The following is a 15,490-nucleotide window of genomic DNA, read 5'->3' on the forward strand; positions in this document are numbered from 1 at the left end:
CACACACACACAGCTTCATTGACATAATTGTATAAAAATGATGTAACACTAATACAATAGGAAGTGACAACAAACTTTAGAGCTTAAAAAAACGTCTTGCCAAAGCCTCTAAAGCAGTAAAAAGATGAGCGTGGGAGCCAAAGTCAGACTATCTGTGCGAGTGAAGCGGTCAGAGCGCGGAGATTGATGGATTCTCAACGCAACACCACAGATGTGCGCTGCAATCTTTCCATGAGCAAAGACAGATTTGCGGTGTGTGTGTGAAACAGAATTTGTCCCAGATTTTCTCTCTTCTTCTTCCTCCGTCTTTGCTCTCCTCTCTTCTCTGCGGGCTGGATGGAGGGAGCTTTGATGTGGCACTCTCTCAGTGTTGTGACCGCAGGCCCAAGAGGAACCAGATGCTCTTTGGACTGGCTTGTGGTGAAGAGGCATATATATATATATATATATATATATATAAATTTAAAAAGAAGAAGCAAGAGAGAGAGAAGATGGGTGCAGGGCTACGGGGGGCTGCCTCCATGCCAGCTGAGTTTACTGTAAAAGTTTCCTGCACCAAAGCAGACAGAGCTGGGTGTCTTGGTGGAGGAACTGCACAGATGAGCTAAGAATGTTCTCTCAATTACGGCTTGTGTAGACAAACAAAACGGCAACCATCATTTAAAGTGGACCTATTATGCTCATTTCCAGCTCTATATTTTCATTCTGGGACTCCACTAGAGTAGCTTTGCATGATTCACAGTTTTGAAAAAATCCTTAATTATCTTATACTGGCCTGTTATGCAGCCCATCGGTTCATCCTCTGTCTGAAACAAGCCGTTTTAATCCTGTCTCTTTAATGATCCCCTCCCTAAAAGCCCACTTTCTTCTGATTGGCCAACTTCCAGGAAGCCACCCAGTGCTTGCGAGCACCTCCTCGTCCTCTTGCCGGTGTGGAGGTTTTAAACATGTTGGAGCCTGAATCTGATCCGGAATATGAGAGTGGATAGCACGAACATCCGCAGCAGCAAAGTTTGCAGCATTTTATTCACAGGAATTACTTTTACATACGTGTACCTCCTTATTTGAAGATTTGGCCACGTTAAATATGAACATCCGACATTGTAACATATGATAATTATTCTGTTATATATATATATATATATATATATATATATATAACAGAAAATAAGAAAAAGCATAATTGGTCCCAGGAAAAGCAGGAAAACATCAAGTCGTCAGCATACATGGGTGTATATAGATTTGGGTTCAAGCCCAAGAACAGCACTAGGCCGAGAGCACAGTGGCCAGAGTTGAAATTGCATGTCACATGATGCACTTAAGCCCAGAAAGACTTTTTCTTATACTGAGCAAAAGAAAAAAATGTTAAAAAACAAGATAAAAACTGTAATCTATCGTCACGAGGAAAATGTAGCAGAGCAAAGCTACTGAGCATCACAAACATGGAATTATTCTTTATATTATCAAAACCCTGAACCTTTAGAGTAATCTTCGTGTTACGGGGGCGGGCTCAGCCAGGTAAGGCATCTAATGCGGATTCTCAAAAAAACAAAAAACGTGGAAACCTGAAGGAACTATTGGCGTGCCCATGGGAGGTTCTTACAACGAGGTTTAGACTGATAATGCATTTTTAAATCTGACTTTTTATACTAACGCAGACAAAAGGCAATAATTGATGGTATTCAGTATCATTTTTTATTTCTAAACAGACTGAAAAAAGCCTCTAAAACAACATTTCGACCATAACTCATGGAATGACCATAACTCACTAATCTCAAAAGTATATTGCTGAAATTAATTATAAAATGCGTATATGCGCAAATAAAATGTAACGTGATTGTAGTATTTATAGACTGTTTTATGTATCAAAACAGTGGAAGAAATGACTTACTGATGCTACGTTTGTTTTTTCAAGAAATAGCTGGACTATAAAAAGCAGATAGTATCTCTCACCACCGAAACATGTGAGTCAGATTCATACAACTTTTATTGAGGAAAACTGCTCAATTTAATATCCTGGATTGTGATTTAATGAGGAAGATAAAATCCAGATCCTGATGAAAAGCCAGAATCACAAGACTATGACATTTACACTTTCATTGAAACACTTTAAGCAACTGGTTAAAGTTCATTTGGGTTGTATTTAATTGACTTTATTTGTATTGATCTGCCTCGTGTTCTTCTGCTTCAGTTTTCCTACATTTCCCAGAATGACTTGTGACAACACCCAAAGGACATGTCTGAACTTGCTCCTTTCAGCTTCAGTGGGTTTTCTGTGTAGGTGGAGGGAGTGATGGTGGCAGTAAAAGCAAGACAGCGAGAGTTATTCTCGTCCCAAAAAAGGGGGAAAGAAAAAAAGCGTTGAGGCTGTTACACAAAATGTAGCATGTTTAGTTGTTTGTTGTTGCTATACTGCAACAAGAGACCACAGTCCACGGAGGAACTGGTCTCTTTGCCTGTTATGAAATGGAATTTCTAGAGAGGAAGAAGTTTATATGTTTGCGTTTAAGATCATCAAAAATAATTCTTATTTAAACTCATTGTTTGTGGCCATCTTATCTACGTCTGTTACCAGAATAAGAGAAATACCCAGCGAAACAATAAAATAAACTTAAAAATCTACTGTACATCTCCGACAGTTGCTAAAAAAAAAATGTTTTTCCAGGTTAACTTTTCCTTCAAGGACACTTCAGCAGGCTGAATATTTGCTGACACAGCGGGCTTGTACCCCGGGTCCTGTGTTTGAAGGACAGTCCGTCTGACCACCAGGCCACCAACAACCACGCCAGCATCAGCAGGATGACAGAACACAAGCTGAATCGAATCCGTCTCCCCCACGGCTCTCCATAACCGCTAGTACTGTACCATTACACAAACCTCATAATAGTTTTGATTTATGACCCTCATGTGACACTGTAGAGTTTGGCAGGAAGCCTACGCAGCTCCATCTTTGGGCTTTGACCACAAAAAACATAAAGGCGTACATTAAGGATTTCCCTCGGGTTGCCGGTCACCGGGGACATTAATGTAGCTGAGAAGAAAAGCAATGAAAGCCTCAGACAGTGAGATTAAACTGACCTCTTTAAACTGATGCTTTTCCATCTCTGTCTGGGAGGAAGGGTTACGGTGAAAATAAAGTCAGTCTTTCCACCGTCTTCCTCTCCCTTCTTCATTTGTTTCTTTCTTTCTCCGTCTCTCTGTGAGGCAGACATGACATGAAGTGTTTATCTTATATGTCAAATAACTGTTTATGCAGTAAACCAACGCAGGGCCATACAATGGCAGGGTAACGGATGATAGACGCTAAGTACAATGGAAGGATCCAACTGTTTTGATTGGAGGGCAATCGAAACCGGCAGAGCATAAACACAAACAACTAAGAGCTGATTTTGTTTATTAAATGTGTGAGTGACGGCGTTTGAGCCTGCTGCCGGGCAAATTTCAAGAGGTTTTAAATGAGCTGCAGGATCAGAATCACTTTAATCGTCAAGCGCAATAAACATAAGCAGAGTTTGTCTTGTTGACGTTGGTGCAGAGGCGTATTGACAACTCAATTTACATTACAAACGACTTACTGGTACAAAGACCACATGACATGCAGTTCAACTGGAGAGTGTAGGAAATGGAGAGAGACATGCAACAAATGTGCCTGGCCAGAACCAAACTATGGATGTTGTGATGAAGACATAATGATTAACATACAAATTGAACGTTGTGTTCGACTATGAGAAGACTACTTTTTAAATAATGTAAAGAGTATTTGTAGTGTGGTGCAGTCTAGCCCTATGAAGACTGGAATTACGCTTCTACAAACATACACGTCTCTGTGGACTTGCTTAAGTAACCTACGTTAGAAAGTTAGCCTAGCTGACCTTTCATGTTCAACTAGCCACACGTGCCTGTAGTGTTGGTGTAGAGATCGTTGGCTCTAATATGTCCCTTTAAAGAGTGCCTCTCATATTTACCTCGTCCAATTTGCCTCAGACAAATCGTTGTGTTACCAAACCTACAAGATGGTGGTTTAAGAGTTTTAAGATGCAGATTTCTCCAGCGAGCATCGAGTCAGACGAAAGGTTGTTGACAGAAAAACTCCAAAACTATGCCAGTGGTTTATTTTATGTGGAAAAGTGGTGCCAATTTAAGGATCCTCTTTGGTTTCCTTCTTAAAGATCAAAGGATCCGGGCTAATCTATTTGACTGGGCTCTGCTGTCTCCACGACAACAAGATCACAGGGAGGAAGCCTGTCCTTCCTTCACGGGCCCTTGTCATCAACAATGCAACCGCTCAGCAGCGTCTGACTCTCCCATAACTCACTGTGTGCCTGTTTGCATTTTTGGGTGCATGTGTGTGTAATTCAACTCCACAAAGTCCGAAACCTTTATCATTTTTCCGTGTGTGTGTGTGTGTGTGTGTGTGTTTGTGCATGAGGGCATGTTTGTAGAAATATTTTTCGCTTTGGAGTGATACACAATCTCCGCTACCCCTCTTTTTATCTTCAGTTGTGTGTGTGATGTAAGTGAGAGAGTGTCGAGTTCTGCTTCACTGACCCAGAAAACATCTTTAAACGCTGCGCTCTCAGGTCACTATGGAGCCCCCTGTGTTTGCTCAACACATGATTAGAAACTAAGACGAAGTTTTTTTCCTCTGGCTCAGAGAAGGGACAAAGCATTATCACATTATATTCACAAAGTCCTTCTTTTGGAAAAAAATCTAGATATTTCTATGATGGGAATCTTGAGTAAAGCTTTTATTTTTGATACACACTCTGTGTGCGTTTATAGCTTTTAAGTCGTGAAAACAAAAATCCTTCCAATCTAAAGGGTTCAGTATGCTTCAAATGAACCAATTGTGCAAAGTCTGGAAAACCAATAGTTGTCAAACTGATTCAAAATTAAACTGGATGGAAAGCTTCTGTAGTTAACTATCCAAACGTTTCCAAAGATCTCACGTTATTCTCTCAGGGTATATTTATATCCAACCAAAGATCACAATTAAATTTCCTTCCCCAACTCTTTTGTGCTTCTTAGGCTTCATAGTTAACAGTGGAGCTGTGAGCACAATGTGCAGATCATCACCTCACTCGCCTCCCGGCCACTGCCTGACGAGAACAGTGTGTGTGTTTGTGTGTGTGTCACAGATTTTTTTGTCATCTTCAGAGTCTTTCAAGCTGAATGTGAACAATATGATTTGGATGCCTGAAGGCCTTTACGGACTCGGGGAATGTGGAGTCTGCGTCCCATTAAGAATCTGTTATAATCTTATGATTGAAAGATGGAATGAGGCTGTGAAAGCTGGAGGGATCAGCTGCAGTACATTAGGACTTAAAGCCTGACAGATCTCGCTATTCTGGGTTTAAGAAATAGATTCCATGGTGTCCAACTAATCGGATTTTTTCCCTCTCCTCTCCATCTTGTTTGCATAACATCAAGGGCTGGGTAAATTGAAAAGATAATCCCCCATTCTTTTATGTGTTACTGTGGGGTATGTGATGCTTTGTGCATAAAACACTGAATGTGAAGCAGAAGCAGTGTGTGTGTGTGTGTGTGTGTGTGTGTGTGTGTGTGTGTGTGTAGAGGACATAAATATGAGCCCCATTTGTGAGCTGGATTCACAATTTTTTTACGATTTAGCGGTGCCGCTTTAAGTCATACTTTATAAAAGGTTTATAAGTTGGTAGTAATGGCTTTAAAAATTATGTTTTACAGATCAGTCATTAATAAAAACAACATTTGGGTTGCCAGGTTGTAATAGAATCCGTTTGGCTGGTATATCCTCCTTTAACATAATAGCACTATCGTTTTAGCTAGCACTTCATCATTCATCTTGACTGTAGATTAGAAAGTGAAACTCATATTCCTTCATTATTGAATGTGTTAATGTAAAACCATCTTGATTAATTAGCTCAAACGAGCTAGCTAAAGCAGGTTATGTTAGAGAGGGAGTCTCAGCAGAGAAATTACATCATTGGTTGTTTGTTCAAACACGTAAATCAACATATACTTCTCTAACAAGCAGTGTCTTGTGCTTGTGCAAATAATGACTCTTATAATGGCTGTTGAAGCAAAGAGGGAATTAGCGCGACATCATTAGCACCGCAAAACCTCTTAAAGAAGTGGGACATTAAACATTACATCTCCCAATCTCTTCGACTGAAGCCTGTATGACTGACGAATTCAAGGATGTGTTCACTTTTTTGGTGCAATCTGGTTGGCTCCGGCAGTCTCGTGGGTCAGAGTAATTCCTATGTTTTGCCAACAGTGATTCTCTTCGTTTGGGGATGGAGAAGGCATTATTTTAGCTATGTGCCATCACCTTGTTTTGTACAACATTACACTACGAGACTACAAACTGCAGCATTGACCATACACTGTTCACAGTTTATTTCACTCTACTCAATATTTATTTATTATCCAGGAGACCATGTGACTGGAGCTCCAGGGAAGAGGCCAGGGCAGATTGTTTAGGCATACAGAGTGTCTGACTTTGAGACCAGAGACCGCAGTCCGCATCACATCCCCTTCCAACAGCAACCTAACACTATCCACCCATCAGGGAGTCCAGATGTGATTCCCTCACCGTCACCATCTAAAGAGAAATATTGAGTAAAGTCTCACCGTCAGTTCAGAAGACACCGCTTAAGAAAAGTGTCTGAGACTCGAGTTTATTAATGGCCGGGCCAAAGTGTTGCGTGACTCCTTCAGTCATTAGAAACCTGCAGTGGATTTGTCACAGAGCCTGAAACCATCTCATGCCTCCCCTCCTCCTCTCAAACCCGCACTGTTTCAAACACTTCATTACTGATGAGTTGCGAGGCAATGGATTTTCAAACATTTCACTGACTCCATCTCTTGGCAGGGCCGTTTTTTGTCTGGTCCGCGCAGCAGGTTGGAAAGAGATGGGAGGAGTGACCGAGGAAAATGTCGTACAATATCTAAACTATCTCGAACACTTGCCTCATAATCTGTCAAAGTGCCTGCGATCTTGAGTTTGAAAAGTAACAGTGCAGCTGCAGATTTTAGTAAATATTCTTCTATTACCATGTATCTCTTTGAAATGTATATTTTTTTCAGCTTAATTCTTCTGTTTCACTTCTATTAAATGATTGAATCTATTTTTTGGAGGAAAACTGTGTATTCTGGTTTAAAATAACTAAGAACGATTATTCAGAATAATGCATTTCCAGCTCTGTTAACCCACATAATTATTACTGTAAAGCAAAAACAATCCTCTCACAATTTTTCTATTAACCACTATTAGTAGAAGGCTCCTCGAAAGTAGTCGGCAACAGCAGAAAATCCCTTTTGGCTGCTTTAGATGGATGCAGTCATGTTTTCATCAGGTGTTATTATCTTCATGTGGCGTTCCATCATTATCCCTCACCCTTTAATTTATGAGGCTTATCCAGTACCGTGCCGATCAAGACGTAACTGCTTGCTGCTTTGTACTGTTTTTTTTTTTTCTCTTTTTGTTACGTGCAGTGTTTCTTGCACAGCGCTGGAGAAGAAACACATTCTGTCACACATATGCTAGTGGATTAAGCCAAGTAATTCATCATTTATAAACATTTGGCTTTCATTTTAGAAAAGCATATCAGATATTTACATGAAAGGACCAATGAGTCCCAAACAATTGTGAACAGTGACTGTTTCTCCAAGGCAAGCTCGTTCTTCTGCATGCGTGCTTTGTGAATCAAGAACACGATGCAATATGGGCTCCAAACTGTGTTCCTCAGTCTGTATGTCAGACATTTTTCTTCATATTCATTTGCAGAGCTACAGTTTGGAGTTTCAACTTAGTGTGAAAAGTATTTCAAAACCTTTGTCAAATATTTTCTTCAAATGAGTGCAAACTCTGAAATACAGTTTATACACTCTCTCTATACTATATTGTTGATAGGAATGAAGTGAAAGTGACAGGATTAATTGACAATAGCATGAATTGAAGAAGCCTTTTTCCCCAGTTTCATCACATTAAACAGTTTGCTGAACCATCTGATGACAGTTAGAGGAAAATCAGTTTTAAAAAAGGAAATGGCAACTTCCCCGCAAGTTAAGATCTACACCTGCCTATCAGAGAAAAACGTACATGTAGGATACACACGAATCCTCTAACTACTGTGTCCGTCATGTACTGCTTCAGTGTCACTGATCACAGCACCGGAACCTCCTGCTCTGTTGGTGTTGTAATAAGCTTCATCACATCATCTGTGTAGATAATAATAATCTGGAAGGACGTGACAGCATAGTATGTTTTATGTCTTGAGGTTGTAAAAAGCTTGTTTACATTAACGTACAGTATATATTAAGATTTATGGACATTGTAAAGATTATGAATTAAAGCTTTTGTAAACTCCTTAAAAGTTTTTAAGCCTGATTCTTGAGACATGCTTTTTATGGCATTCATCCAATCTGGGAATTTTTGAATATAATGATGTGAGTTGAATGTAATTAACAATTAACGATCTTGAGAGAAATGACCCTCCACTTGTAGCACAGCTAATGATATCCTACTGTTGCTTACTACCGTACATATAGTATCATACAGTGTCACCACAGTAATATAAATTAATGGAGTAAGGTAGTCATTGTTTTTCATTAAAAAGGATATTAGAGCTTTAAGAGAAGTATATGGGTGATTGATTGCTAAAAATCTTATTCAGCACATTCAACCTCTCCTCAGCTAAACTGGATTTAATCTAAGAAATATTATGCAGCCCTGCTCCTTGACCATTAACAGTGCTGCAGACATCCTAATCACTGTGCTCTAGATATACTGCACAGCCACTCAGGCCTGTGGAAACACACCCTGACTGCTGCACGGCTTCACATGCGGACCCAAAGTCGGACCAGCATTCAACCTGTCATCATGCTGTATTTCAGGGGTGTTTGACAACAACATATGTCGTGTTCCTCCGTAAAAGAAGAGGCAAGTGAAATGGTTAATCTGGGGCAAAGGGCATGTAAAGGTCTGCATCCACTAAAGCCAAAGCACAAGTTTTTATATTTAAAAACGCACAATAAAACTGATTTCCACCTGTAATTCCCAAATCAGTATTTACAAAATAAAACCATACCAATAGTGTTGATATTATGTGAGCAACGTCCATCCATCAGGTGGAGATGGTAACATTAGAGAAGATCCAGAACAAAGTAAAAAGGACTTTACTTTAATCTGCTGTTCAGTCATTGACACGGATAATGCCATCACATGAACATACAAAAAAAAACCCCACGAACAGATAAACAATATTTTACATTTCAAGCAGTTTAACAGTTACGGCCTCGTGGCCAATGCCTGCGTTTTTACTCATTTACAGAAAACCGATTTTTCAAATCATGATGATTCAATAAAGTGAAAAAGTGTTGCTTCTGTGCGACTAACTGTGTCTCCCTCACTATTACTTAAAAAAAAAAGTAAACAAAAGCCTAATAAATCCTTTATCTGTTTAAAAATGTGCTTTAAACCTTTTTAAAAGGTCATTTTTCCAGAATATTCCCCTTGATCTTCTTTTTGCAAACAACACTGAAAATAGATGGAGGATTGTAAATTAAGGACAAGCCCTGGTATCTATTCACAATATTAAATCATTCATTTTCCTACAGCTAGAAGGCCCGACATGCATGTTTGGTGAGGTTTGGGTTTTGAAGGCCAAATCAGACACTGAGCGACAGAGCAATCTGTATGACCTCAAAGGCATACTCTCAGCATTCCTCATTCTGGGGCGGACCACCCAAAAAGAACCCCACGCCGCCTCCCCCTCTTCTCTCCCAGCTCACCCAACCCTCCCCTCTGTCTCGGGTTACAAGGCATCGCTGGTCTCCAAAAGAAAATGTCACAAAAAAGGAACTTGAACTTCAAAAGGCGACTAATCTGAAGTAGCCTGAGTTAATCGTGTGCATCTGTTCCACAGCTCTGAGGCTTCTGACCTGCAGGAGTCTCGCTCTGCCGGCTGCCTCACCATGCAGTGAGCACCGCACACCAACCCAAAGACTGTTAAAATGATCCCTACTCAGTGTTTGGACCAAGAGCCTCTCTGGTACATTTTGTTGACAAAGCCACACGGAGAGATAGACTGTCATTTGGAGGTTGTGGAGGCTGATGTTCCTTCCGAAAGGTCTGATTTTATGAGACTGTTATCAAGCTGATGTCATGACCTCAGCAGAGTACTTCACTTTAACCCTGATGAACGATTCCTTTTCCAAAAAGTCAGTCATCAAGGAGGAAAATCAAACCTAAAGTCTTCTTTTATTGTCAAACGTGAAGTATACTGTTTCTTATTTTTCTGTGTGTTTCAAACAGTTGCTCTCTCCGTTGAACACAAAACAAAGTTATTTTGCAGTTCCAACTTAAAGCTGCACTAGTTATTATTTCTGTATTAACAGTAGATTCAATCAGATCAGGAATGACAATATGACAGGGGTCACTTGTACTCAATTCCCTTCAGCTCTACAAAGCATTTTACCGTCTTTCAGCTCATTGTTTTGGTTTTACTGGTTGCTTTTACTGTTTTGGTTTACACTGTTCTCATGAGCTTTGTTTTCAGATGCTGCAGGCAGTTGTTTTCATTGAAAAAGCTCTATAAACCCACTGCACTTTACCTGCCCATCAGCAAACAGCACACAGACAAACTAGCTGGTGAACATAATGGAGCATTTAGCAGCTGAAGCCAGATATTTCTATCAGGAGCGGGTGGAGACTAAACTAAAAAGGAGAGTAAATATTGGACTTGAATTCTGCAGGTGGCCAGAAACACGACTCCAAATAAATGCTAATGTTGCTCCCTGTCTGTTGCATGTGTAAATAGACAACTGCCATATCAACTTTATGAGGTGATACATGTTCAGTGTAGTGTTTACAGCTTGTTCCGGTGACCCCCAGCGGCCCAAACAATTGAGTTAACACTACTTTAAGTTTTAATGCCTCTACAGAGTTCATACTACAATGTCAAAATTGCAGGTGAAAAGTTCAATGCATTTGTTCAAACACAACCACACACACAAACTTAAAAAAAAAAAGAAGTTCAGGCTTGAAATGCTTCAATGCCTAATGCCTTAATCTTGGCAAACAACACAGAGGCACAGACAAACATTTGCATGAAGTCAGGCCGCAAAATATCTTTTCGGCTGCCAAATATTCCAGATCTAATGAGATCTGTCCCGATTTCTCTTTCTCTACAGGTTGATGCTGAACAAGTGAGCCCGGATGTTTCTTTCTAGACAGTGTTGGGCAGGTAGACTACTTTTACTATGCTGCTACGCCGACACGAAAACAAATAAAAGACGGCAATGTCAGTGTTTATGACTTCTTCAGATGACAGAGGCAATTCTGTGATGCCTTTTTATCTTATATCTACGCAAAACAGCCGAATGAAGACAGTGTGGAAATGTTTTCTTTGCACCTACAATCAGCATGAAGTGTTTAATCGTTCTGAAAACAGCAGATTTTGGTGTCAGTCCCTCAGAATCAGCAGGTGCGTCTTTAAAGACTCAACATTTTGTCATGAACATTAAGCAGCTGCACAAAACGACTGTAGAAGAGAGACTTTACCGTAATGCAGCGCAGCCACAAGATGTGAACACAACATGTCGTGGTTTGAGTTCCTCTGACATGACTTGATTGGAAAACCTCTCAAAACACCTGTCGGCCACAGCTGAGTGGAACGAATTTGGGCACAATGCATTCTGGGAAATGTAGGATGAACAGCTCATCAGAGAATGACTTCTAAAATGTACAACAAATTGCATGCTGATATCACGATACTTTGTGTGTTAACAAGACATTTTGCCTTACACACATATATATATATATTTCCTGACAACTGCATTATTGGCACTGAAGGTGACTTATGTATTTTGTGCTAATCAGGAAACATTTTATTCAGAGTATAGATTTTATCAGTTAGACTTTGAAATTGCTACATGAACACTTGCTACAAACTCAACAGAAATTAAGCTTATATTCTAGTGGAGATCGCAAAGTTTCCAAAGATACCACATATGTCAGACTAAATTACAGGATATGTGCATAAAATGATGCACGAGACGTCTGGTGCAGCCATGAAAACACTCGGATTAAGTGTTGGAAGAAGCAGACAGGATTTTTTGTAAACTTTTAAACTACTTGAGGGAAACTTTAAGAGGGGAAATTATGGATCAAGAGGTTAAATCACATAAAACATGACTCCTATGCATTTGGATGACAGGATCCTTTGCCTTGTATGTCATTAACAATATGGAAACATCCTTGTTTAGCTATTTTCATGTGTCTCCGTACCAATATCACCAGGAAAAGGCTTTCATATTTATTTTACCTGTTGATCTTATTCCGACTCTGGTTGCCTTTTGAAGTTGCAAGGCTCAGAAAAGTCTTTTTAATGTCACCAGATGTTCTCTGCACTGGATCGACCCGTCTGCGATCGTGTGATGTGTCACACAGGAGCCAGACGTCACTGACGTCAGTGAAGGCAACGCTAGATTTCTCTTGTAGAGTAATGACAGACCCCCAACCAAACTGTCTGCATTCCTCGCTGTGGGACGGAGGCAGAAAAAACACCTCCTATCACATTTCATCCTCAGCACCACCTTTGCCAAGCAGATAGCAACTCCAGTAACATGTGGCCTGCCCTTGAAGACTACCCAAAACCACATGTGTGAATCCCCCATCCCCTCTTACACACACACATGCATACACAGGCGACCTGGTGTCGTTGGAGTGGGGTGATTAGGGGGAAGCCAAAATCAAAGGAACAAATCTTGAAAATGAAAGGACTTGCAGACCGGCCATCTTTTCCTCTCTCAGGCAGGAATGCTTCTCATTAGACGGCTGCCTCGATGTGAACCAGCAACCCGCAGATGCAGATCGGAGTGGGCGTTTGCTTTTTCGAAGCCTCTTCAGAAAACTGAAAGAAAAAAAAAAGAAGGGCCCTCAAACCCTTAATGTTTTCAGTGTGTCTGAATGGGTTTAGATCTGAGCGTAACAGGATGTGTTACAGGATTTAAATCAAATTGATCGTTGTTGCACAGTGAGAGCAAGTTGAAGATAAATGAAATCAATCAATTAAAGGGTGAGTTCACCTAAACTACTAAAACAAAAACATATTCTCACGTAACACTAGTGGTTTCTAGCCATGCAAATTATTTCTTTTGTTTTATTTGCCAACGTTTTGAGAACTTCTGCAGCCATCCAAATACAATGTAAGTGAATGGAATAAACTGTGGAAAATTCAACAATAATGTGTTTTTTCAGAATGTCCAAGGCTCAGACCAAAGTTGCCAATTTAGAGCTTTACTTCAAAAGACTGAATATGTCAGAAACTTAGGACACAATATTCAGATTGCATTTGAGGTACAGTGTTTAAGGAATAAAAAGGTTGTCAGGGCCAAAGCTGTTCTTTTTTGTTTTTCTACATTTTCAAAACAACAGAGCTCTGCAGATGGATGACGTGATTTGATGACATGTCTCTGCTTGTGTTTTTTTCCCCCACCGCTACGATTCACCAGACATTCATCACACAATGTGGCATTTCTCAAAATTGATCTCATACAGGCTGACAGGTTGTGGCCGAGATTTTGTTGGACCCATCTTGCAACGTGCGTCATGCAATGAACATGCAGAATTGCTGTCAAAAGCTTTCATAGGGACTATTTCATTGGTAGAGAGCGGATCTTCCCACATAAAAACATGTATAGCTCAAAACCTCAGCAGATAAGACCAAAAGCACCTGCATGATGAGACACCACTAGGACTAAATGTTAAAGTTTTAACTTTTTGTAATTTGCATGAACTCGTCCTCTAAAAGACCTGTAAGGAGATGTAGATATACATACATCTTAATATTATTATTATTAACTGAGTTCAGCTCAACAATAGTTAGACCAAAACACATTGTCAAAATGAATTACAATTAATTCAATGTCCCCATAGGAAGTGCAACAGTCATGAGACCACAGGAGTAAAAGTACAAAGAGTAAAAAAATACATAACAGTTAGCCCAACAGTAAATTAGAATGTTGTGTTAGCAACACATTAGCCTCAGACAGCTAGCATAATGGCTAGCTTGGTCAACAATAAACTGCATGATAAAAAACTAAATTAACAAATCAGAAATCAACAATCAAAATACAGCTACAGGTAATGCTGCAACAAGAGTATTTGGTAACCAGATAAAACATACTTGTCTACGCTTTTTGCTTGGTCACAGATTCCACAAAATGGCGGATGTAACAAGGTCAGTTAAACTGCTACGGTGGTTGCTACGAGCAACATAATGTCCAACTGAAAGCAACTGCGGGTGACAGAACGCAGGAAATGGACAGTAATGGATGAGAGTAGGTCGACGGAAGAGCTAATAACATAATAAGTGATAACATAATTAATCATTGACCAGCCTCCTCTCGTGACAGGAACAAATGTGTCAGTGTCAAAGTTAAAAAGATAACGCACATTCATCTCTGGAGTGGCATTTTCCTTTACCTTACGTTGGGAAAACATCTGAACAAGTGAAGGTATGGAGAGTCATAAAGTCATAAATCACCCCCCCCCCCCCCCCCCCCTCCGTGCTCTTCATCCCTCTGTGTCCATGACATGATGGATAGGAAACACTTGAGATCACGTGTTTATGTTTAAAATGCCTCAGATATTAGATCCGTTTGCCCAACACCTATGCACATGTTTAACTCATGTGAGTGTGCATTTGTGTCTTTGTGTGTGGAAGGCAGCGGTGACGGGTGAGCAGGAAGTCCACGTACAAAGTATATCCACTTTCCTTCACCACTTGCCTCGAGTTTTGAGCCCTTAACTCGCATCAACTCCATCGAGCCGGTGAATTATTCACCGCGGGAGCCATTTAATCATCCGAGTTTATTTAACCTTTCAGAAAGCCTGCCCAACAGCCAACAGGGCCGTGTCATAGGTGTGTGTACACTACAGGGAAAGGCATGCGCTAAGTGAGTGTGTGTATAGAATTAAGAGTCAGCGCTGTTTCCTGTTTACATTCACACGCTCTACCCCCATAAGCCGTTACAGGTTTGTAGTCAGGTATAAGTCTTTCTTTTGTTGCGCTTCAGCAGCATTATCTTTAGCTTTAGTGTCTCGCAGATGTGCAGAGAAATAGGTCATCACTCTTCAGCACATGGCATCCCATTTTAGCCTCTTGTAACGCTATCGTCATCGTCACCCCACCTGTTCCCTGCACAGTGCGTCCATTTTGTGCCGAAACAGCAACTGTTGGGCTGGAGGGGGTTGAAATCCCCTCTGAAAGCGGCCCGCCGACCTTCTCCCTATGAGGTGTTTATGGCAGCAGGTTGGATTTTTAGGCACTTGAGTTATGTGACCCCCCCCCCCCTTGATCCCACACTTGAATGTAAAAACTGTCCCTTCATTCCTTGGCTGGAGCCCCGACCGTTGCTAAGCCACGGTTTGAAATCTTAGATTGTGGGAATATGGCAGAGAAATGTCCACCTTTCATCCTCGTTTGAGTCTTTAAGTGTA

Source organism: Enoplosus armatus, chromosome 14 (assembly GCF_043641665.1).
Source record: "Enoplosus armatus isolate fEnoArm2 chromosome 14, fEnoArm2.hap1, whole genome shotgun sequence".
Classification (NCBI taxonomy): domain Eukaryota; kingdom Metazoa; phylum Chordata; class Actinopteri; order Centrarchiformes; family Enoplosidae; genus Enoplosus; species Enoplosus armatus.